We start from the raw sequence: 24,184 nt of genomic DNA on the forward strand, positions 1-24,184 counted from the left end.
ATAGGTTGGCTTTTTCCTGGGCGTAAGTTGTCAGTTGCCCCATCTGGTTTAGCAGGGGTCCAACATTACCCTTGCTTTTCCTCCGGCTCCCCACATATCTGAAAAAGGACTTTTTGTTGTCCTTGATGCCTTTTTTTTTTTGATTGGAAAAAATATTTTATTGGAGTTGTATTTTCTACTGACTCTACCAGATAATTCCTATCTTTAGGAACTACTTTTTGTTCTAACATTTTGAAGTATTTCACAAAACTGGTTCAGTATATTTATTTCCATTGTCATAAATGGGAAATCTGAAATCAAGACAGCGAACTGATTAATTTCACTAAGTCTCTTGACAGGCAGCCGAGTGCCTTTTAGCTGGATCGTATTATCATTCTTGTTGACTTATAGCTTTTTAAAGAAAATAATTAAGAATGAAATAATTCTGAACATTATTATTTAATTTTATAGAGCCATGTTCCTTTGATAAATGAAGTATGGAATAACCCAAATCATCTCTAAGTGGGGATCCCAGTATTTGTTCCTAAAAGTCAATATCCTAGCAATAAGGGTCTCTATAGCTATGGAATGCATTTATGTTGGACTATAACACTCGATTTTGTTTACTGGTGACTAAGAAAAAGGAGTTTAGCTCTGTAAACAGATTTTTTCCCCATGAAAACTCAATATATTTTGCCAATAGTGTGTGAAGACAAAATGTAAAGTTATAAAATTAAAGAGTTCTGCACTGAGATGGTAGCATGACACCAGAAGAGAGAGTTGATTAGATAATTTCCTTCCTCCACTCAAAATAACACCGCCATTGGCAGTATACTAGTCAGAAGCTGAGAGGATTATTTTATCCATCAAAAGGGCCTTTTCCTTTTGTGTTGCCCTCTGGCTCTCTTTCTTTCTGTCAGTGGATTTAGTAACTTACTGTTCTAAGGCAGATTCATTCTCCAAGTGATCAGATGCTGTAACACTTTCAATTTAATATAAAAACATTTCATGCCAGTCAAAGTTGCTTATCGCATTGCAGGACCATTGCAGATGCTCAAGAGATATAAGTCCAAATGATGTAACAAGGCTTATATACAAAACCACTTGAAAGCACAGTTGCAAGTCTCAGGGCCAGTCTATTAAACTCTTATACTTTAAGAAGCTGGCAGTGTTTTGTAACCATTACATTGGAGCTATCTCACAGATGCTTGCTTGTCTCTTATCTAAATCATAGGATTCTAGTTAATTTCCTAAACCTAAATAAACCTCATGCCAACTCAACACAACATATTTGTGTTTAATTAAACATGTAGTATATGAGGAGGCCAAATAGAGGGTAAACATGGCTGCATAACAGTCATTCATTGCTACCATGCTATCAAAAGCAACCCCACCCCATCTCCTCTTTCTACACATAAGATCAACCAGATAGCCATCATAATAACCTGATATTCCATGTGACACTGACATAGGTGACCAGCTTGAAATTGAATTAAAAGATGTCTGCTTCATTCATTTTTTGCATGTGAGCTAGTTCACCTTTAAAATAAAAGTAACTATTTCAGAGAGATAGTACAAATGGGAGAGTCACTGGGTCATGGACCAATGTGGTCTTTGGTGAGAGGACAAACTTGATAATTCTTCCATGCGTTAGCAGTAAATGTATCAGGAACTGTGAACTCTTTATAGATCTCAGTGCAATGGGTTACTTTATTTATTTGTTTTGTGGCAACTCTTCAATTTTCCTATCATACCACCTGCTTGTTGTGGCTAACTAAAGAGATGAAGAGGGTACATGGGAACTGGAGGTAAACGGAATCAGGATTTTTCATATAGAGGTGTGTAACCACCTAGCATTTCCCAGGGGTGCCCATGGTCCCTTTACTCATATTAGGTCATTAACCTAGCTCCAGTTTGTTTAATGGAAGTGGCTTTGGTGTCTTACCTACCACTTCTTTGGTGTTAATATTTGCCTATATCTTAGGAGGCTGAGTTCATGAACCAGAGGTAGTCCCTAGGTGCCTGCTCTCTGCCCTCCTGGGTGTCAGGGAATTGTCCTTATAGTATATTGGAGTCAGCTGCCAGTCTCTGACTCTCTCCTCCTCAGTAATGGGGAGGTAGGTGTTAGGGTGACAATAATTTGGATTATTAAGAAGAACAGGATTTGAAGCTGAATACAAAGGCTTTAACTGTGGCCTAGCACAGCTGCTGACCACAAGGCAGAATGATATCTAAGCCAGCCATTTGCTTATGCTAAGGAACCATTTTAACTGTGTCAACCATTTTCTGAGGAAAAAGCAGTAAGTAAATCTGTGTCAATCTGTGTGCTGTGAACTAGCTACAGTGAGGAACGAGATAAGATACAGGGGAACAAAAACATGGAAGATGGTAAAATCTGAGACAGAAAAACAGACTGGAATGTGGAAAACAACACATAATTGGTAACAGAATCCAAGATGAACATATGCAAAAAGGTGAATGGTGATTGGTGAAGAACCCTCCAGACACTTCCAGGTTTCGGTCAAAGTCCACCCATTGACCAAAGAAAAGGAGTCAAGGTCTTAGACATGCGCTCATAGCAAGAAGTTATGTAAATGAATGAAATACATAGGCGATTCCATGCTAATGAAGAAAACAGTAAACAGAGGCGGAGCTTAAGATGGGAGGAAAGATGGGTGGAACTGGAGGTGGAACAAGGCAGGGTAAATGTTAATGAATATAAAACAAAGCGTATAAATATGGGAAAAAACTATTGTTTGGGATGGCTCTCCATATTCTATTGGTGAGGGAGCTGGCCTGAAGCTGTCTCCATTCTGAATAAAGCTGTTGTGAGCAATGTGTGCTGGTGTTTGCTCCCTGCTTGCTCTGGCTAATGAGTAACAGGATCCATGGGTAAATGGACCATCGTCTCCCTAGTCATTGGGCGCCGCATAGAGTCAGGGTCTAACAGTAGGGGTCTCAATACAGGCTGACTTTCAACTTTCTTAATTTGTAGTGGATTACTGAATTACAAGCAAGCTTCTCAGCTGACTTGCTGTGGCATTTACTTCTAAGGGCACTGATTCTCTACACAGGAGGAACACAGCTGCAGTTTTAGGCAGGTCATGGAAGCAGTTGCCAACCGACAGTAAAATTACTATCAGATATGGGTAAAAATGGCTGTCAGTAACGTTAGTAAACCCCCCCCCCCCCAAAAAAAAAACTTTATTCATTAGTAAAAACATTAAGCAGCTGCAGTTTGACCGAAGCTCTGACACACAGAGCACGGCAGCATACCCTGATGTTGAGTATGAGTGTAGCACTGTGCAGGTAGTGTCACTTGCTTCTTTTAGTCACTTGCTACTGTGGCATTGGCATCCCAGGCTTCCTATAATACTAGTGGGTTGGTGATAAGCTTCTGTGGGGATCGGTACCACGATGGGGTGAGAAGAGACAGTGGGTGAAGGCTGGGGGATGGGCTGCAGGGGGAAAGAGGAGAGACAGCATGGTGTAGGGTGCATCAGGGTGTGCTAGTGAGCAAGGGGTTTCTGACAGTACAGTTTAATATCACTGTTACGGTTGAGCAGGGTTGCCAACCCAATTTTATATTTATATTTATACTGTAAACTTTTTACTGACAACCAAATTCTCTTACTGTTTTACTATGATTGGTTTTAGACTCCTAAATTTGAACCCATCCCTTCTAATTAGGCAGCAGGGCAGGGCCTGGCAGAAGAAGTATTTAAATTGTGTAAAACACATATGAGTAAAAAAAAAAAAAAAAAAGGAAAGCACGTCAGCAACAAAAATATCCAGTAAAAAGTTTGCAAATTGTCAGTAAAAATGTTGGGGTTGGTAACCCTGCATGTAGGGCAGGCCATGGGAACCACTCAGTAGTCCTATGTGACTCTGTTTGCCGCAGCTAGATTATACCCCAGAGTAGTCTGCAAACCTGCTTCTTTATGGTGGGGGGAGGGGAAGGGGGGGAAAGGAACCCATACCCGCAAAGAATCTGTGTTGTATTTAATCGCCCCTTTTGATAGTGATAAGGGGGGAATAGGAAAGTGGAACCAACAGCACAGGAAGGGGATAAGCATTCTCTGAATTTAAGGGATAGTCTTGCAGCACTTGCAGGGAGAAAGTGTGTAAAAGAAGCATGGGGTCCTCCTGGGAGGAAAAAGTGTGTGTGGCATGTATATCGATTATGCCAGAAAATTTTCATTCCTAATAGTGGTAGTAATCTGGTGGTAGTAATCCTGTGGGTTATAAATGTAGATGGTAATGATGGTATCTGACATTCTTTGCTAGCAATAAACAGCTTGTTTTTTTCTTAGAGAACAAACACTACTGGCTAAGCTATTCAAAGAGCACATTCTATTTTTTTTAAGTGATTTAGCGACCCACTAAATTCCCAGGACCTGGGAGCCTTAACTAGTGCCAGGACCTGTAACTGCAGCAGTATTAGCAAGTCCCATGTGTCTCACTTCCTCATTTAAGATGGTGATAATGCTACACTACCCAGCCTCATGGGAACAAAATTCATGGGTCTAAATGCTGCAGACTTGCAGAACTAAAATCAGTTTTCATCACTTCCAATTCTGGTTAGTGGGGCTGCCAAAAGCTGAGGCAGAACTAATTAGCCAACACAATTTCAAAAGCATGGAGCGACACAGTTCTCTCAAACCAGAACCTTGGTAGCCATGTTTATGTGTATTCAGCAGAGTCAGTAGATGTAGAAGGACATCAGTAGATCCAAATTAATTTTCTAGATTGGGACTAGTCTCATTCCAGGGAGTCTGAAGGGATAGAGTTACAAAATATGAAGTTGTCCCAACAAATTTGTAATAATTAGTCACTTTTGATGATACAAACCTTACTCATGAACATGTTGACATTTATGAGATTAAGTTTAAAGCCCTTCAAGATGCTCTAACTTCAAATACTATCAAAATGCATAGTTGTTACGGATGTGTCCGGCCTGTCATGTTCAGAACCCAAATAAGGTTCAGGATAAACTTTGAGGCTAAACTTTGGATAGGTGTTTTGGGTTTGAATCTGTTGTCACTGAAGCAGTGCATTTTTTAGCTAAACTGTTAGATCAACTTGCCCAGGGAGATGTGATGGAAATACCAAAAGATCATCTCTCCTCTGGAGTTTGACAAACTAGAAAGGGGTGGGGGGGGGATAGTAGGGAGGAAAGGGAGGCATTACAGAAAGAAAGATGAGGATTTGACAAAAAAAGAATCCCTTTTGTAAAAAAAAAAAAAATAAAGAAAAGCAAGTAAAAAGATAGATAGTAAGGTTCCAGTCCTGGCTCATCTGCATTAATCTTTATTGCAATTTACATAATAAAATTAAGATATAGCAAAGGTCTGATAGCATCCTAAAAGGCAAAGCCAGCTGTTCTGAAGATAACTAGCAATTATTTTATGTTGTATAGCATGTTTACCCAAAACATAAAATAACTGTCCTGAAAAAAAGAACAAGTGAATCTCTTCCGATTATAGTAAAACAAATTCAATTAAAAAACAAAACAAAACAAAAAACTGGAGCATTTCATTGCTAATCTGAAATAAAATCCCCTTCCCCCATGGACCTCAGTCAAAGACTTAGAATATTGTTTTAAAATGAATATATCCATAAGAGTTCCAGCAGATATCTTATCATTTGACAGTTACCTCACCTTCCCAACCACAGAATTTACCAGAATTCTTTATTTTGAATATTATCACGCTAGGGGTAATTAGACTTTTGGGAGTATAAAAGATCTTAGCTAATAAAAATGCATGGTTGCATTATGGATTGTATTTGTTAGAATGGGATTCACATCAGTTTGTACCAATTGACTTGTTCTGTTTCTGAAAGCAAACAATGGGTTTGTCCCTGTGAGGTGTTAAACACCCACAATTCCCAATGGTGGCAATTGCAGTTACAAATGTTCAGCACCTTCCAGAATGATTGTGAGAAACCAGTTCAAGTTTTTAGCTCAGGGACCTGATTAAGCAAAGTTTAAAGCTGGCTGCAGTGACCTTCTACACTGTAGGGAATTTGGTCATATATTTTTTAAGAGAATTGAGGCTTTTCCATTCTTCCTCTATACAGATAATGTGCTTCCTTAAAACACATTTCAGTGGGATGACAGACAGTAACAAAAAGGAAAACTTGCAAAATATAATTAAAATGATCCTCACTCAAAGGACATCTAAAGTACATGTGCTATGTAAACTCATTCTATTTTCAGTTTCAAATTAAGCAAATTCCATATTGTCTGATTTCAAATATGTTTACGTGCTCAAATTCCTCATTCTTCGCTGAACACCTTAGGGGAATTAGAAGACACAACTGAGGCAGAAGGGAGCCAACAAAAATTAAAGCAATGGCTTTGAAAATGTAAACAATACAGGCATGTAAATTATTCCATCTGGAGTTGATCATTATTTTTGTAGCACTCTTTTAACAATTGATGTACTTAATGACAGAAACCTGGTTTTCTCCATCACAATAACTGTATTGCTACTATATTTGTCATTCAGTACTGAAACCAATTTAGAGATGGTGTGTAACATTCTGGAACCAAATCAAAATTAAGTCCTTTCATATTGTCATTGTTAAATATTGCATTATTTTCTGCCAATGATATTATTCATTGCAGTACAGTGTTTTGAACTGTAGGAAAAGCAGTTTCTTGTAACTCAGACTCAAAGTCTGGTCAGTTGAACATAGAGTAAGACACACAGATTTGAGAAATACATTCAGAAGTCATGATGTTCACCAATAAAATGCAGAAGTTAAATTTAACTCACCTTGCATGTCCTTATTTTATGAATGCTTTTATTACCAGTATATCTTAGTCAATATAATAGTTCATATATTGAGTTATGAGTTCAGTACAAAAAGTCTTCTGGTTTGTTTTGATTTTAAATATCAGAGAGATCTACAGAACAGACCAAGTTTAAAGAAAATATATACTACCTTGACATATCAAATCTCTTCCTTTGACTCTGAGAACTGTCCCCAGGCAGGAATCTCTTGGTGATAACATGAAAATGCCTCTACACAACTTTCTACTGAATAGCAAAGAAGCCCTGACTTGGGCTTTCTGCTGTTATTCTAGCTCATCAAATTAGACATTTTAAGGAGCTGAGGATTTTCCCCATATAGCTTGTCTCACCCCAAGGCCTGAAAGCAGTACTTCTACAATGGTGTGCTCTCTTGAAAGTAGACTCTTGAAAGTAGAAAGGAGAGTATGCTGTAGAATTCACAAAGCAAATTTCTAATTGATTAGTCAATGACTGAGGAAAGATGATTAATACCAAAAATAGAATTTTTAACTAAATATACTTCAAGAAATCATTATCTGCTCATGACTAGATAAGACGGGTTGAACAGGTTTTCTTCATCTCGTACATCTGATTGTGTGAGGCATGTCCACGGTAGAAAAGTTGTAGCTGTGTACCTAAATCAGTTTTATGTGGTCTCTAATGTATATCCATGTGACTGACTGGTTTCATTTACACCTATGTGGATCAGAGCTTAATTAGGGTAGTTTTTGCTGGAAAGGGCACGATAGGGAAGTTAACTGTTTTGTGAAAATTCAAAGTTTGCATGGGTGAAATTAAATCAATTCAGTGGAAAAAGTCTAACATAATATAAGTGTTGTTAGTGTAAAAGATTGTTAGGAAAAACTTCTCTGTTTGGTGGTTGTTGTTTATTTAAGAGGACTGAAGCCTTAGGACTCTAATCATCAGACTCTATTCCACCTAGTCGGAGTTGAAGTAGAGCCCAGTACTTAAGTGCAATGCTATTCCATCCAGCACTTTACCATTAAAGTCCCTGTAAATCCATTGATGCACCTATTTTTGCAATAGGCTGAGTTGCCTTAAGGCTAAGTTACAAAAAATCAGCAACGAGGAGGAAGATCCATCCATCTTTTGCATTAACTGTTTTTCAGGTACTCAGGAAAGGTAAATTCACTTATGTTCCTAGTAAATTGACTAGAATCTGGCAATAAATGTTCTTTATGTTTCTATGGCTTTAGGTACAGACATTCAAAAAGACCAAGGCGGAATCCATCTAAGTTGCACAGTTCTCTGTAAGTGGCATAGTTTAGATTGGTAACAAACACAGCACTCATTTGTCCTTTGGTGTGGGGCATGTAGGTTGCATATCTTAGACCAGGTTCATCTTTTTAAACCAGTTTGTGTGCCAAACTTGTGTTCTGTTATGGGCTTAGATTGGTTTCTGATAATTTATAATAGTAAAAGAGTAATGTTTGTACCTGGCCTTCATGTTTTTGGGTGATAGGAGCTTGCTAATTTTGTATCTGGTTTGTATCTGGTATTTTGTTTCTGGTTAGCTAAACAAATAACAAACCGTGATAAATAATCAGCTGTGATTAATACATTTTCATGGCATTTAACTTTTTTTTTTAATTCTGAACTTAAGTTTTATTTTTAAGCTCCAAGAACAAGCAGATGCTGTGTTTTTTCCCTCCTCTATTTTTGAAAACCTCTATTTTCCTATGATGGTGTAGGAATAGGAAATACCACTATCATGCAGAGGCCAACCACATGAAATTTCTGTGGGACAGCAAGAAGTTAGGTTGGTATGTTTTGTAAACTTCGCAGTAATGGTTTACCACTGGTGACTGCTCTATGAAGACACAAAAGATTATCCAGCGTGTTTACCTACAGCTCATTCTGCAATATGGAAATATTTTGAAAGGCTAACTAAACCCTGAGTTACATGAGCCCATGTTATGTATTCAGAAATGCTTGCATTTCATTCCGCTCCAACAGTCAACATGAGATGTATATTATCTAATGAACATTGTCCTCCTTCATACAAAATAATAATAATAATAAAGAATTTGTTTACAAACCACCATATATTAGGCTGGCTGAAATATAAACTTTGAAAGCTACTGTTTCCCTATGGAAATAGTTATTTGTACTACTGCTCCACAGCAGCAATAAACAAAAGTGGTAATAACAGTACAGGCTGGTTTGTACAGTATTATCTTCCTTCTTTTTCCTCTGTGTTATGTTAAGCACCAGACAGTTATAGCTTTTTTTCCCCCTAGTAGTTTCATTGCCCTGTACTGGAAACTTGCTATCTTGTGAGCTACTTTATAATGCATCATGTACATGGCATTTCATGTTAGGTTAGTGAAGTGCTACTAATTTATCATAGAATCTGCCTTTACAACCATATTAAAAAGTTATACAACTGCCATATTGTATCTATGCCAGTGAATACCAATATTTCATGGAATGTAAGATGAAATGTCTGAGGCTTGTTCACAATTTATTACATGTGTGTTCTCTGTCTCAAAATGTAATGTCTAATGTACCTCTTTTGTGGCTTATGTAAATGAATTAATGGCACAAAATTGTGCATATGCTTTGAAGATGCAGCTCAGCTGCTACAGTTTTGATATGTGTGTTTGGGGATGGAAAATACTCCCCTTGTAGCACTTGAAGCATACACCATTCTCTGTATATCATTCCATAGCATGGGGGAGAGGGATCTGAAGATGGAGAATAGGTAGCAGTGATATGAGCTATAAGGGAGCCAAAGATAAAAGCCAGGCAAGAGTTGTGATCCCAGTGTAGCCTTCCTGATGAGGGCTTCCATTCTGTTAAACCCCCACCCAAAACATATTTAATCTGACTTTGCAAAAAGGTTATAGTACGAGACTATGGCTGTGAACAGAAGTTACTGCTTTGACCATTTAAAACATTGTATTGCCATGACTTAACATAACTGCACAGCTTTAAAGCACTTTAAATTAACCCTCAATAAATGAGGTATTAAATTTGAAGCACTGTATTTTACAGTACTTTAGCAAACAGGGCTTGAAATAACTTCTGTATACTGGTCAAATTTCTGACCAGTGGAGAAGCCCAGGAGGCTGCAGAATACTCCCTGCCTCTTAACTTGAATAGTGCAGGAAGGCTTAGAGTCCACCCTGCCTCCCACAACCCAACACAGCACTTCTGTCATGTTTGAGCACTGTAATTGTATATCAATATACAATGTTCTGTAAATTACAACACTATAAAACATGCATGGAGCACTTCTGTACACACTTTATAGGTCCAAATTCTGCCCTGAGTCTCCATGTTGAGTCTCCTGCAGAACCCTTAATAGGGCACAATTTTGACCCTGGTACTGTATTATCATGCTATAACAAAATAAAAGGTATATGAGATGAGCAGAGAGTGTTGTTTAAATTCAAGTAACAAAACAATCTATCTTTTTTTTCTTCCAGAATGACTTTGCAATTTTTCCTTAATATTTTTTATTTCAGAAAATAAATGTTTAAAATGTGAGCCTATAGAAAATATTGAGAAGACTACCAAGTTCAAATCTAGAGATCACATTTATGTGATGCTTTATATTGTGGGTTACATTTTAAATTTGATCCTATGGTTGATGGTTGGATTTGGCATTTAAAACATTTTTATTTGTGTTGAACAGCTTTCAATAATGTTGAGAATAAGCACTCTCCCCAGGTGACTGTCAAAAAGTGAACTATACGGGCTCAAATGACTCTGACAGACAGGTGGAAAGGAAAACCTTAGTGTGCTGACACAGCTGTCTTCCACCTGGTAGAAATGATATGGCATTTTCTGTAAGAGAACTTCCAAGTAGTTTTGAGTCTTATCTAAATAAGGACTAATATGCTGAATGCTCTCTTAATTATTGTGTGTGTGTGTGTGTGTGTGTGTGTGTGTGTGTATGTGTGTATGTATGTGTGTGTGCGTGTGTGTGTATTTTCCAGGCCTGTGCTAATATCCACCTGAATAATGAAACCAAATTAAGTGAGGTGTTTGCAGAGAGCTTCTCATTTTTATTTTTAAGTCAAGGGCATTGCTGTCTAGTAAAATTGCATTCATTTACAGATGTGCACTGAACTGGATTTTTAATTAAGCCATTCTTTCATTCTCCAGGCTCTTCAGTGTGTTGAAGTGCTATAGTTTCAGGATATATTCTCACAGAGAAGTGTTTAGTTCCTAGTGTTGCCTGCAGTGAACAATTTTTTTCCAGTTCACAGTGTGTATCCATAGAGAACATTTGCTATTTCTATTTGCCCCTGGAAACAAGGCGATGAAAAGAAAATCAGAAAAGTGAAATTCAATGACCCTAAAACAAGTGCCATGTGCACTGGCTCATATCTGACAGTAATGGACATTCTTAAATAAGCACACCTTCCAGTCTCATCATTAGAGGCTATCTAACTTTTGCTCAGTACATATTGTCTCAAAGGTTTTAATGACAGATTAATAACTTTTCATCTGATGAGAATATGGCTTTTTGTAGAGATAAGAGAGAGTGCACTCTTCTGAATTCTTGCACTCACAGGATTTTTAATGCACAACTTGGATATTGTGCTTGTCTTAGCAGGCCTTCCAAGGAGAAATCTTTCCAGAGTCTTGAGGTGGATCCTGTGCATCTTAAATTCTCTGACAAACTGACAGCCATAGTGAAGAGAACAAATAGCCCTTCTTGAAGATTTAATATTTTCCCCACTTCAAGAAGAAAAAAGCTTCAAATCAAACATTTCAGTATTAGAGTACCCAAGTGACAGTCATGGAGAATTGTAGGACTTGTACTTTAGCTAATGTAATGGTGGCTATAGACTAATTCCCCTGATGTTAACCAGGATACATGAATAAATTCTGCCTTTTAGCATCTAAGTAGAATTCTCAGGGAAAATATGCCCTGAATAATTAATTATGCATGCAAAGTTAGCTTCAGCAGAGTAACTTGTCAGGTACAACTAATGCAAGCAATGCGTGACCTAGAGATTTTTCTAATGTCTGTTTCAGTAAAACTTAAACCATTCTTTCACACATTTTCTTACTCATCTGAGCTGTATCTGGACAGATTTAAAAAAAAATAAATTTATCAGTGAAATGAAACTATAGAACAATTTATCAGAATTACTTGGACTCATCTTGAAAGTTGTTTTTTTCAGCCAACTAAAACATTTATTCTCCCCTAAATCTTAAGTATGATGATGTTTTATGTCAACATCCTGTATATGCCATACCAGGACACTGGTGGTTGTGGAGACCAAATGAAGTTCAAATGTATTCTGTGTTAGAACATGTTTATAAAATAAAACAAAGGCCCACATTAGAAATCAGAGATATTTTTGATAGTTGATGTATTGTCTGCACTGTCTTATTAAGTGGTAAATCTTATGATGCAAAATTCATCAGAATGCAAATCTGTTCTCTGCACAGATAAATGATTCCTCTTACTAAGGAAAATAGCAAACAATGCCTAGCTGTTTATTTCAGTTATTCAAATTCACTAAATATCACTTGCATACAACAAAGGGTCTTTTTCTGCTTAATGTATAAATTGCATGAAATGAGAAATATTCTGTAAGAATAAGCAAAATTGTAGTGTATTTGTGGCAGGAGGAGGTTTTTTCATTTTCTTTGGATGGAATTATTCAAATATTTCTTTGAATTACTGGATGGAAAGTAATCCAGGCTCATGAATATCATGTTCTTGTAAGTTATGAGATGACTGAACAAGTTTTGACCTCCAATTATTTTCTGCTAAACTTGCCTTAAACTTGGTCTTGTATGCATTGGTGTTTCTTTAAAATGAAGGTTTTAGGAAAAGATGATTAAGGAATATAGAGAAGGAAACATATATCTTTATGAGTAACTGAGAGATTCAATACTAAACAAGTGTTCCTAGGCTACAAACACGAACACAATCAGATCATCCTCCTTGTTCGTTTGTTTTGTCTACAGATCACACGTTGTGGTATGGCGGGTAAGTCTGTGATTGTATGAAATCTCATGTACTATGAGCAATCATAGAAGTAGAGCTGTTGGGCCCAACGTTTTAGTTCAGCAGACTGGATGACAGGTGGGAGGTGGGTCTGTGGGATGGACCCAGCGCAGGGAAACAATCTAGCATGCAACCCCAACTCTGCATGCCAGATCAGGCTGCCTGGCCCATGCCAGGTACACTGGTTCATGTCATCTGGCCTTCAGGTCTTGGAAATTTGACAGTGGGGGAATGGTGGCAGTCTTAATTGCCACTACGCCACTGCTGTCAAATCTCTGGACCTGTGGAGAGTCCTTGACATGGCTCTGCTTCCTGGAGTTTGAGCGCTACTAAAACAGGAATGTATTCCTGCCTGACCTATATTCTAGATGGTCAATATGCAACTAAATGTGCTCATTGGAATCTGACCAACATCTCAAAGAATGTTATATAATTTCAAATGCCAAGCATTAGAATATCTGGAAATTCTTATTGAGCAAATCCACTCACTTAATCTGCCCTCCATCATGAACTATTTGCTAAACTATGTCCTCCCTTCCCATCTTTATCTTTACACACTTGCTTATACCTGTAGGAACATAGTAACTTTACTTATAGTTTTGTATATATTATTCCTTCAGAATAAAATAAAAATAGCACAGAAATTTACTTACTCTAGCTTCATGCAGACCCAGCTGCAGGATCCTTCCCTAAATGTACACTAACGCTAAATATGCCAGGGTAAAGTAAATTATGTCTTTTTTTTTTAATTACAGCATACTGTGTTTGTAATAAAAATATGCTCATAAATGACTGATCTATTTTACATTCTAAATTATATAGCATTGTCGGCTGCTTAAGGTGTATTACACCTTGCATTTATTTATTTGATGTAGCAATATATATCTGTAAGGATGTAGCACAGAAAGGATGTAAGGTGTTATGTAGAATGGTGTTGTACTAGGGTGATTTTAGCATGTTGGGAATGATTCCTTTGGTATGAAATGTGCTTATATAAGATTTTGGCTTTTGCATATATTTTTCCAAGTTTAGGGAGCACCAGTAAAATTGAGTAGATGGTATAGGGCAAGGCTGTCCAAATTCTGAATGAGCAGGGAGCTGCGTGTCTACAGGCCTGGGCTGTGGGAACTACATACTATGCTATGTGTGTCTCTTTCTCCTCAAGTGTCCACTCCGCCTCCCCACCCCCAACTTGCTGGACTGTACTCACCGCACCGTACCGCACCACACCCTGTGTGCTTCTCCTGCTAAACCACATTGGTACTCCCAGGCTCCTAAGCCTGCATCTGTGGGATCCCTTAGCACAGTCCTCTTTCAGAACAGAAGCAGGCAGCAGAATCAGGAAGAAATTGTGGGGTGGTGAAAAGAGGCTGGCAGTGGCAGGAACAGGAAAGGGACTGAGGGATCATTGTCTGGACTGGAAGCCAGGAGGCTACAGATTGACCCTTAAGGGGCCAGGTATACTTTGCAGGCCTCCGTTTTGACAGGCCTAGTATAAATTATTGATGGATGCAAATAGAAGTTACATTTTTGTGTGATCGGCCCCCTGAAAGTTCTGTACAGGCATGTCGTGACACATGCATGTCTGCAGGGCATTTTTAAAGAGGCTGATTGGATGATAAATTAACCCTCATCAAATGACCTATCATATGAGGGCACTCCACTTCAGAGCACCTTAGGGAATTTGTATCCCCTTGAGTTAATTTGTGCAATTGGGGCTGGGTTGATGTAGTTGGGTCCCACTCCCAGAGCTGTCAGCAGGAAAGAAGGTGGAAGGGGGAGTGAGCTGCTGGCTGGTTTGCCCAGCCTGAGCTGGAGGGGAAGCAGATGCATCAGAGCCCCCTTGCCTCGTGGCCTCCCTCTAACCCTCTCCCCACTTCTGGCTCAAGCCAGGGAAACCCCAGCCATCAGCTCACTTCTCTTCTCTACTCTCTTCCTGCTGACAGCCCCAGAGCAGGAAGTGGGAGTGGGGCTGGAGGAGAGGAGATAGCTCCTTGGCTGCAGGCAGGCTCCTCAGGCTCCTGCAGGTAGGATCCCGCCCCCCACCCACCAACCCAACAGATGACCTAAAGCACCCAAGAGCAGGGGCCTGTAACTCTGTCAGCACCTAAGGAGACCGTGATAAGAGATTATTATTGTAGTTAAGGAACTGGCTGCTTTCCTTGGCCCAAGTTCAGTAGTAGACCACATTTAAATTTGTACACATTTAGAAATTATCTTGAATAGTGTTCTACGCATGTATGAAAGTCAGCTTTCTGTGATTTGTGGTTGAGATTAGTTACAGATAATAACAAGGGCATGGAGGAGTTTGATATTGTAAAAAAGGGGCAAAAGAATAAAAGACTATGCTGCCATTTTACGAAACATATAATAAACATTTCAATGCTCTGACTGGGTATACAAGACTTTGAATTACTTCTTCTGTCTCTTTCTAAAAGAAAGAAATCAAATAGTCCATAAGAATAAGCAACTGTGAAATATTCTTTAAGTCTCTCTCAAGCAATGATTTGTAGAAAGTTGTCTAATTCTCTTTTGTTTAGGAATACCTCAGCATCCCATACAATACCCCAAACCACAAATTTCCTACTCCCTCTTTTTTTATATACCAGCTCTAACAAGCTGCATATTAACCTTCTTCCCACTAACTTGTTATGTGAATGTTTTGTTTTTTAAAGTTCCCTATTTTGCATCGTTGTACTTCTCACCTTTCTCAGCAAAGCCAACACAACAAATGGGGGATTTTATGTAAAGCAATTTTTGGCACAATGGGCCACCCATAGTTACACAAACATTTGAAGAGGTAATAATTCAGAAAGTTGAGAAATTGCCTTAATTTTGTTCCTTCCATTATGAGTTTTCTGAAGAAAATTTCTACTCTGAGGTGAGATGTGACATGGAATTTCAAAAGGACTTTTCTCTTTTTTTTAATGAAGGGGAAAGAGGTTAATTGCATCCATTCTTTCAACTTTAAACTACTTCAAACTATGGTCATAGTTTACTCATGTTAAAAATCTGGCCATTTATTTCTCATATACCTTTCTAAATCCGAACCCATGTCCAGTTGTCTTTTATTCTTTTCCTAAAGCCTTCATATTATGTGGCCATGATCTTTCCTATCTTCATTAAAACTGCTGATTTTGTGGGTATTTGGTTTAATTAAACTGTTACAGCAGAGCTAAATAGTAATACTATAGTAACTATAAGTTGAAGACTAATTACTTTAACTTAATACCTAAAGATCTAATGATGCAATGCTTGTTCTCATTTGCATTCCTTTTGATAATCTTTATTGCTTGGGAATGCTGATGTCCCCAAATATGGCAAGTATATGACAACAAGAAGAACCAGTTTCACTGCTCGGTTAAACCTCATGCTCAAAGCCCATGTAAGTCAGTGGTCTTATATGGGTGTAAGTGAGGGCAAAATTTGGCCCTTATCAAGTTACTTTTTTGTTCATCAGACCTTGTTTTAATGTTGAGAATCAAAACGGGGAACAGATTTTCAGGGAGCATAAACCAAAGTAACTCTGTGGAAACAATTTGACCTATTGGTTCTTGAATCCAGAAAGGCATTTACCTCCTTGATTTATAAAAGTTCTATAGGACTGTAAATGCATATATATTCTAAGAATAATCCTTTCTGGTAAGTGTTTGAGGCTTACTTGGCAAAATAGGAATTTCTAACTGACTAAACAGATCATCAGGCTATGGAAGAGATGAAGTCATATGGCTGTGAGAGTTGTGGGATAGAAAGAAATAATGGAATGTTCATTCCACCAAGTGAAAATGTTTTACACTAGGTATCCACCAGTATAGAGCTAGTATCAAGGTCTGAGTTTTATTTTATAGTGGGATATAAAATAATGTACTATTAACTGGTTGCTGAGAACAATTGCTTATTAGGCATTTAAATAAAAGTAGTTTCTCTGACATCTTTTAGTGTCATGGACTCTTTTTTATGCATTGTTCTTGACTGATATACATAGAAGTACAATTTGAGTACTGGCCAGTCACCTACCTTAGATCAAGAATAGAATTTGCTTTAGAGCTTTATATACTAGAGCTCTAGTATGTGATGGCAGTTATAGGAATATTTTTTTCCCACATCTTCACATTCCATTCTTAGGATCAATACTAAGACATCATGGAAATATGTGATTTACTGTGTGTGTGTGTGTGTGTGTGTGTGTGTGTGTAGGTATATATGTACTGTCACTTTTGCTAACTGTACCTGAATAGTACTTGGTCCATGCCCCAGGATCCCATTGTGCTAGGCACAGTAAAACAGAGACCAATATGTGGTAGTTGTTCCAAAATACATACCATCTAAATGAAATAGGCATTGGTACAGAAAAAAGGATGGAGAAGAAAAAAACAATGAGATAGTATAGGTCACAGTCACATCTCAGCAGCTACTTAGCTACCGTGAAACTTTTTTGTAGGTTATACAGTATGGAATGTCTTTAAGAGATTTTTGTGGGTGTTCATTGAAATCTTTTTTGTGTAAGCTGTAACGCACACATCCTTGTTGAAAGTTTTACAAGGAGCAGTGGAGAGTGGAATCATTAGCTGACTGGATGCTGGAGCCAACGGTATAAGACAGTATACAGTACCATAGATACCTGTCAAACCAATCTGACTGGTTACTTAGAACATGTATTTATGTTCCCTATTGTATCACATATATATGCTCTGATATGTAGCTGTTATAGGAGGGGCCTCAGAATAGGATTCAAAGCCTTCAGCATAAAAATAAAGATGAAATGTAATAGGAGCAGCAGAAGACAAATATATATGTGTGTGTGTAATATGTATATATAGGCTGTGTGAAGCTTCAGTCCATGATTCAGTTCAGAGAAGATTTGGCCCAATTCAGAGGCTGAATCTCCAAATCAAATTGGGAGAAGCAAAAAAACTTCCAAATAGATTCAGAAAAGATTTGGAGGTGGTCTTTCAGGGGAACAGAACCTGAGAAGAGGAAGGAGGAGAAGGTTGGGGGAAGGACTGATATCTCTAGCGGGCCAGTGACTGTGATCTCTCCCTGAGTCCCCATCCAATCATAGTGTTCTGGGAGAGGGACATAGAAACAGCAACTGTCTGCAGGCTTTCTGTGCCTTTTGTGAGCTGTTTCTGCCTGAGCAATAGCATCTGAAAGGTACTGGACTGGCTTGGCCTCCTAGTCAGTCTCCTGCTACTTTTTGTTTTTGGAAAGGATTGGATATAGTTTTGCTTCCTAACTAAAATCCCTCTACTTATCCCTATCCAATCCATTTATTTCAAATTATATTTGTTCTTGTGAGGGACGGGGTTCCCAAAACTTTTAAGAAAGAAAGCTGTGTTTTCCCTGGCAGTATGATCCATCACTGTGCAGGGAAGCACACATTACACACACTCACTCACATGTATCATAGAAGAAGAAGAAGTCAGATACTATTACAACACAGAAGAAGTCAGACATTCATAGAAAAAGAGGAGATTATATATAGTTATTAATATTATTAGTTATTGTTACATGCAGACTAAAAACAGCACAGAAGATGAAGTCAGATTAACACAACACAGAAGTCAGAAACTCAGTCATAAAAGAATAGATTATTTTAGTTGCACAATACACACAGAACAGTAAACTCAACACAGAAGAAGTCATTAGAGGTTCAGATTAACATAACATAAAACAGAGAGTCACAGAAGAAGAGATCAAATTATATATAGTTATTATTAATCATAATTACAATACAATAATACATAGTTACATTAGACTACAGAAAACCCAGAAGTCAGATACAGATTAACACAACACAAGTCAGACAGTCAAAGAAGGAGGAGAAGGGGAAGTAGAAGAATTTATAGGTACAGTGCAGAACAGTAAACACAACACAGAAGAAGAAGTCAGACACAGTCAGTGAGTCACAGAAGAAGATGATGACATGTATTCCATTATTGGTTACACACACAGACACATTTACCAGCACAGGAAAGATTAATATGAAGTGTGCTGGAAAGGCAGGTGCCAGGTCTTCTGGCAGGGAACGGAGAGAGCCTTGAGGGGGTAGGAGAAGAGCTAGTGTTGCAAGTCCTACCCTCCCACACCCAACATAGACTCATCCTCTTTCCTGGCAGCCATGACTCTTCTGCTGCCAGTGGAAGCAAGGAGGTGGGAGTGGTACTTTTCCCTGTGCCACCTCCGCTAACTCCAGAAATAGGCACCAGAATCCAATAACAGTCCCCTTCACCTCAATTTTATCTCCCAGCATGAGCCTCCCACTGCCAGAGGAGCAGCTAGATCTGGAACCAAGGGACCTGAGCACCCTAGCTAAAGAAATTCTGGGGATCGAGGGGGAATCTGAGTTTGTGCTCCAGACCCTTCAAAGTTCCCCTAGAACCAGGTCTCCTTTTCCGGAAGGCAGTACCTCAGAGGAGATTGTGGAGGCAAGTGGCTCAGCTGAGTCAGCTTCTCCTACTGTTGTGCCTCTGCCTGTTGAGGAGGGGGATAAGGTAGGACCCCACCCTCTACCCAGAAGCGGGTGAGTAGCATACTGTGGAATCATTTTGAGGTGGCAGATTATCTCAGGTTTGCTATTTGCCAGCACTGTCAAAGGCAAATCAGCTGGGACAAGGAGGTGAAACACTTTATCACCACTGTGATACTGATGCATCTTAGGAGGCAGCACCCCCTTGCCCATCCTCCTCAGCCTGACACCAGTGGGAGTGTGCCCAAAGGGAAATCTCACACTCACTCCAAAGCCCCCTTCCCCACAAAAGAGAGGCAGAACAGCCTGAAACAGTGGGGGAAAGGTGGACAGAAAGAGTGGTACATTTCAAGGGCAAATGAGATCACCCAAAGCACTGGAGAGCTTGCTCTGGATGTCCAGCCCTTCTCTTTACTTGAGCAGACAGGGTTCAGGTGGCTCATGGCAGTCATGGCCCCATCTTACCAAGTGCCCTCATGTACCACCTTTAGCAGGAGAGTGGTGCCTTCCCTGTATGAGGCATGCAGGGAGTACTTGAGGGAGGAGCTGCACAAGTCAAGGCTGCAGGTAGCCTTGTGCTTCACCTTGGACAGTTGAAGGAGCTGGAGTGGAGATCATGCCTACCTCTTCCTGACAGGGCACTGGTGTGATCAGTCAGGCCATTGGTGGTCTTTCTTTCAAGCCAAGGTGATGGATGAGTCCCACACAGCAAGGGAAATCATGGTGGCAATGAGCCACATGGTACAGGAGTGGCTCATTAAGCAGGCTGAGCTCACCCACGGGTTCATGGTCACTGAAACAGAGCCAATATGGTCAAGACCATCTATGATGCCAGCTTTCTTGGCATCTGCTATGTGGCACACAGGCTGCACCTCATAGTCAGGGATACCTTGTAGGGGAACAGGGCTACTGGTAATGGCACCATCATTACTACCCATATCATGTCAAAATCATGAAGGTGACAGACTACTTCTACCACAGCATCAAGGGATGCAAGATGCTGCGGGAGAAACAGGCATAGCTGAGTATCCCGCAGCATAAAATCATGCAGGTTGTGGAGACTCAGTGAAACTCCACATAGCTGATGCTGGAAAGGCTAGTGGAGCAACAGAAGGCCATCCATGAGATGGCCTTGTTCAGGAGATTGGGATCAGTGGACCCCTTAACAGAATTGAGTGGGATACCATCTCCCAGACCTTGGTGATCCTCAAGCCCTTCCTCAAGGTCACTGAGACCATCAGTGCTGATGATGCCCTCCTTAGCCAGGTGATTCCCATAGTGAGGGAACTTGAGAACCAAATGGGCAAGTTCCAGGGGATCGATGTTCCTGGCTGGGGCAAGCCACTGTCACCAGACGTGCAGGCACTGATGAGGCACTGGTGAGGCAGACCCCAGCCACTGGCAGGTAGCGCCAAGGCTTCAGTAGCTACCTATCTTGCCAAGTATGCGGAGCCACTGGACTGTGACCCCTTGGCCTACTGGGGGAGCCACAGCCAGATGTGTCAGGATCTGGCCATGGTTGCCCGGCAACACCTGTCATATCCACCAACCAGTGTTCCAAGTGAGAGGGTGTTCAGCATTGCTGGGGATGTTGTGACACCCCACTATATATGCTTGGATACTGTTTTTGTGGACCAGCTGGTGTTCTTGAAGGTGAACCTACCACTGCTGAGGTTCCCCAAGCTCCACCTGCAGACAGAGTGAGTGCCACCCTCCTCACTCCATCTGCACCTATTTCCTTTTTATTTTTTTTACACCAGTTACTGCCCCACTCTCTGAGCCCGAGGTTGCACTCACTTCATCACCAGCCAGCAGGGGGAAAACCATGTCTATGCTGAGCTCCTATGCCAGGACGAACTTGGAGGTATGGTCTGGAGCTATGGGGAAGGAGGAGGCCCCAGGTTCTGGGCATGAGCACTATAACTGCACTCTTCCAGGGTTCGGAGGCCTGGTGGGACTGCTGGCAGCATGGCAGGCCCAAGAAATGCCAGGACCAAGGATCCCTCTAGTGAAAGGTGGGTAGGAGGTGCAATAACCTCCAGCTACCACAAGCATGCACAGTCCTGGCTTGGGAAAGCCCAGACCCATCATGTCTTTGACAGACCTGAGGCTTGCTGGTTGCAGAGGAGTTGTGATGCTCCAAGCTTAGCTGCCTGGGATGCCAGCTTTTGGGTTCAAAGACCCTTCATCAGGCTGAGGAAGCACCTGCAATTTGTGTGTGTGATGTCCCTGAATGGAAGGAATAGTAAAGAAGCCAGAGGCTGGCATGCAATGCAAGCAGAAAAGCCAGTCAGTGAAAATGGAAATAGCGGTGTCAGGGGGTGAGGCACAGGCTGGGATGGTGGGGGCTGGGGAGGGGATGTAGCAACACAGGTAAAAGTGCAGAGGTACCTAGGGAGTCAGATGTCCAGCAGGTTATAATGTGTTAGAATTCCACTGTCTATATTGAGTCCATGAGTTTCTGTACCTAGGAGGCTGATGAAGTAAAGTTCATAGGCCCAGCTGTGAAAAGCAGTTTGTAAATTGCCTTTCAGGATCAAACCTGGAGACAGAATGGTGGGTTTTTTTGTGGAATGTGGCCCTATAGGTAGTTGGCTATTCTTGTCTTTGATAGATTCTGGTGTGCAGTTTGTCAGGGTACTGGAGTTTGTTGGTAGGTTTTGTGTTTTGAGCTGTAGGAAGTTGGCTTCAGTTCTGTTATGTTAGTAAGGTTCAGTGCTTCTTTGAATTTACAAACCACTTTTCAGAGTCAGGCCTATGAAATACACTTTGTAATTCAAAATTAAATGCAACCAGATGGTGCCTGGTATCATGCAAAAATTTAGCTCAGGGATTGACAGGTTTTGGATATTTTCTTCTTTGAACCAATTTTCTAATTCTGGAGCCAAATTTTACTTTAGGGCTATTGAGATATAGCCCTGAAACTTGTTATTGTACTCTAAAGTCCTGAATTTAATATCTGTCACTTGAATATCTATCAGTGTATGGTAGATATCTTTTATAGTTCATTTCTATATATTTCTACATCTTCCCGTATTACTTTCTACATATTTAACCATGTTTTGTGTCTTTGGACATTAGTTGCCTGTATTGTCCTTAGGATACAAGTTGTCCTTGGGATAAGTGGGCAGATGGTCAGAATGTAGGAAATGACAACTTGTCCCCCCTTTGTATGACCGTAAATTTAATTCCATTTTCTATTCATTTGTCGCTTCTCAAATCCTACTGCTCATTCCATTGACACGTTAATTAGCTTTATTACTCATTAATATAAAGGAGATAAAATTGTTGTATGCATTTCATAACCAAGCATAGGGATATTTCTCTCCCCTCCTCCCTTTAAGCTCTAACAATTTAAGTGATATTTGAAGGAAAAAAAGAAGTAAGGGTTTAAATGTCTCAAATTCCAAAGCTGCTAGAGTGAGATACTTTAAATTGACTTCAAAATGAGTCTTGAGTTATGTTCAGTACAAATAAGTAATAGTTTAAGATTCCTCTAGTGACACCTGCATGACTAGTTTTTTGCCTGCAGAAGTGTCAGAAGACTCTGGTTTTCCCTGCTTAAGTAGGGAGAGTTTCAGAATTCTCTCCCTTGTTCTCTCCTCCCATATTGCATTCCTCTTCTGCTTTGTGTGTGGCAGCAGTAACTATGGTATCAGTGACTAGAATATGACATTTCTAGTTTCTTAAGTGCTGGGACAGTGTTTCACAGAAGAAGGCCCTAGATAATTCAGGTGGTATAAAAATGCCAGAGCTCCATTAATTTTAGTAGGAATTATATTTGTGTGTGCGACCAAAAATCTGGCCTCATGGTATTTCTTAATTTCCAAGTTCTAGAAATTCTAATAGAAAACCAGAAGAACAAAGGGAGAGATAAAGTATTTAATGAGTGCTCTGGCCAGTGAGGCAAAACAAATATGCTTACTTTTGAACTTCAAAATAGGCACTGTTTTAAATGGTCAGATTAGCTCTTGACTTAGGCTGCGTACAAACATTTATTTCTAGGGGTGAAAATTTTCCACTGATAGAAATGATTCTGGGAGAGGAGCTATAAAGACCTTCTGCACCTGACCCTTCTCCCCTGATCTTTGCGCCTTCCCCAGAATGGGCTGATCCTGGTCTGGGAAAAATGTCAGCTTCCCCAGTTTTCACATTCTTAAAGCTTTGGGGAAAAGCCCCCTGACTGTTTCTTACTTCATGGACTCTAGTGTGAGAAGTAGGTAGGGGGCTTGCAGCACTGCTCCCTCTGCTTAGCTGCTGGTGCCCAGGAGTTGAGCAAACTGAGCTGTGTGGCAAAGGAGTGGAGCTAAGGAAAGTGTGCAGATGTGGAGTCTCCTGGGAGAAACTCTTCTGGGAATGATTTCTACCTAGTTGATGTTAGGTTATTTTTCTCCTGGAATGGACATTTTTGTTCTAGAAGAAAAATCTTGAATATCCGCACACTTTTAGTTTCTAGTGGGAGAATGGTCTCTCCATGACTCTAGTCCCTGACTTCAGGTTTATACAAGTTTCTTCACTGTGTTTTGTAAAATCTTGTGCTTTAAAAAAACCCAGAGTTGTTGTTGTTTGTAAAGCTGCCTGGGTATGGCAGGGGAGGATATGTATTAGTAGCTCCCTATTAAAAAAAAAAAGAGACATATGCTGCAGATCTTCAGAAGGAGACTGGGCACATGTCTTGCTGGGTTTATTTGACCCCAGCAGTCTTTCTGGCCCAGAGAAGGAAAGATAGGCATGATACTGGCCCTCTTCCAGTCCTCAGGAGCTTCTCCAGAGTGCCATGAGTTGTGGGACAGTTTTGCTAGGGGTTCCCCAATGACTATGGTAAGCTCTTTCAGCACTCTCAGATGAAGATCATCTGGTCCTGCTGACTTATATACACCTATTTTTTTTTAATTGGTCATGCACCAATTCTACGGCAATAATAGGAAGGCAATTATT

General features: G+C 40.0%; 1 long non-coding RNA gene across 1 annotated transcript in view; it reads left to right on the forward strand.

The window, feature by feature from the left end:
- Positions 1–524, forward strand: part of LOC109324595 — a 15,893-nt gene extending 15,369 nt beyond the window's left edge. The window contains exon 3 of the long non-coding RNA XR_002104966.1: positions 515–524. This is a non-coding gene — a long non-coding RNA (uncharacterized LOC109324595). The remainder of the gene's footprint in view (positions 1–514) is intronic.
- Positions 525–24,184: the final 23,660 nt, after the last annotated feature.

The sequence above is a fragment of the Crocodylus porosus genome, unplaced genomic scaffold (genome assembly GCF_001723895.1).
Source record: "Crocodylus porosus isolate Cpor-Errol unplaced genomic scaffold, CroPor_comp1, whole genome shotgun sequence".
Classification (NCBI taxonomy): domain Eukaryota; kingdom Metazoa; phylum Chordata; order Crocodylia; family Crocodylidae; genus Crocodylus; species Crocodylus porosus.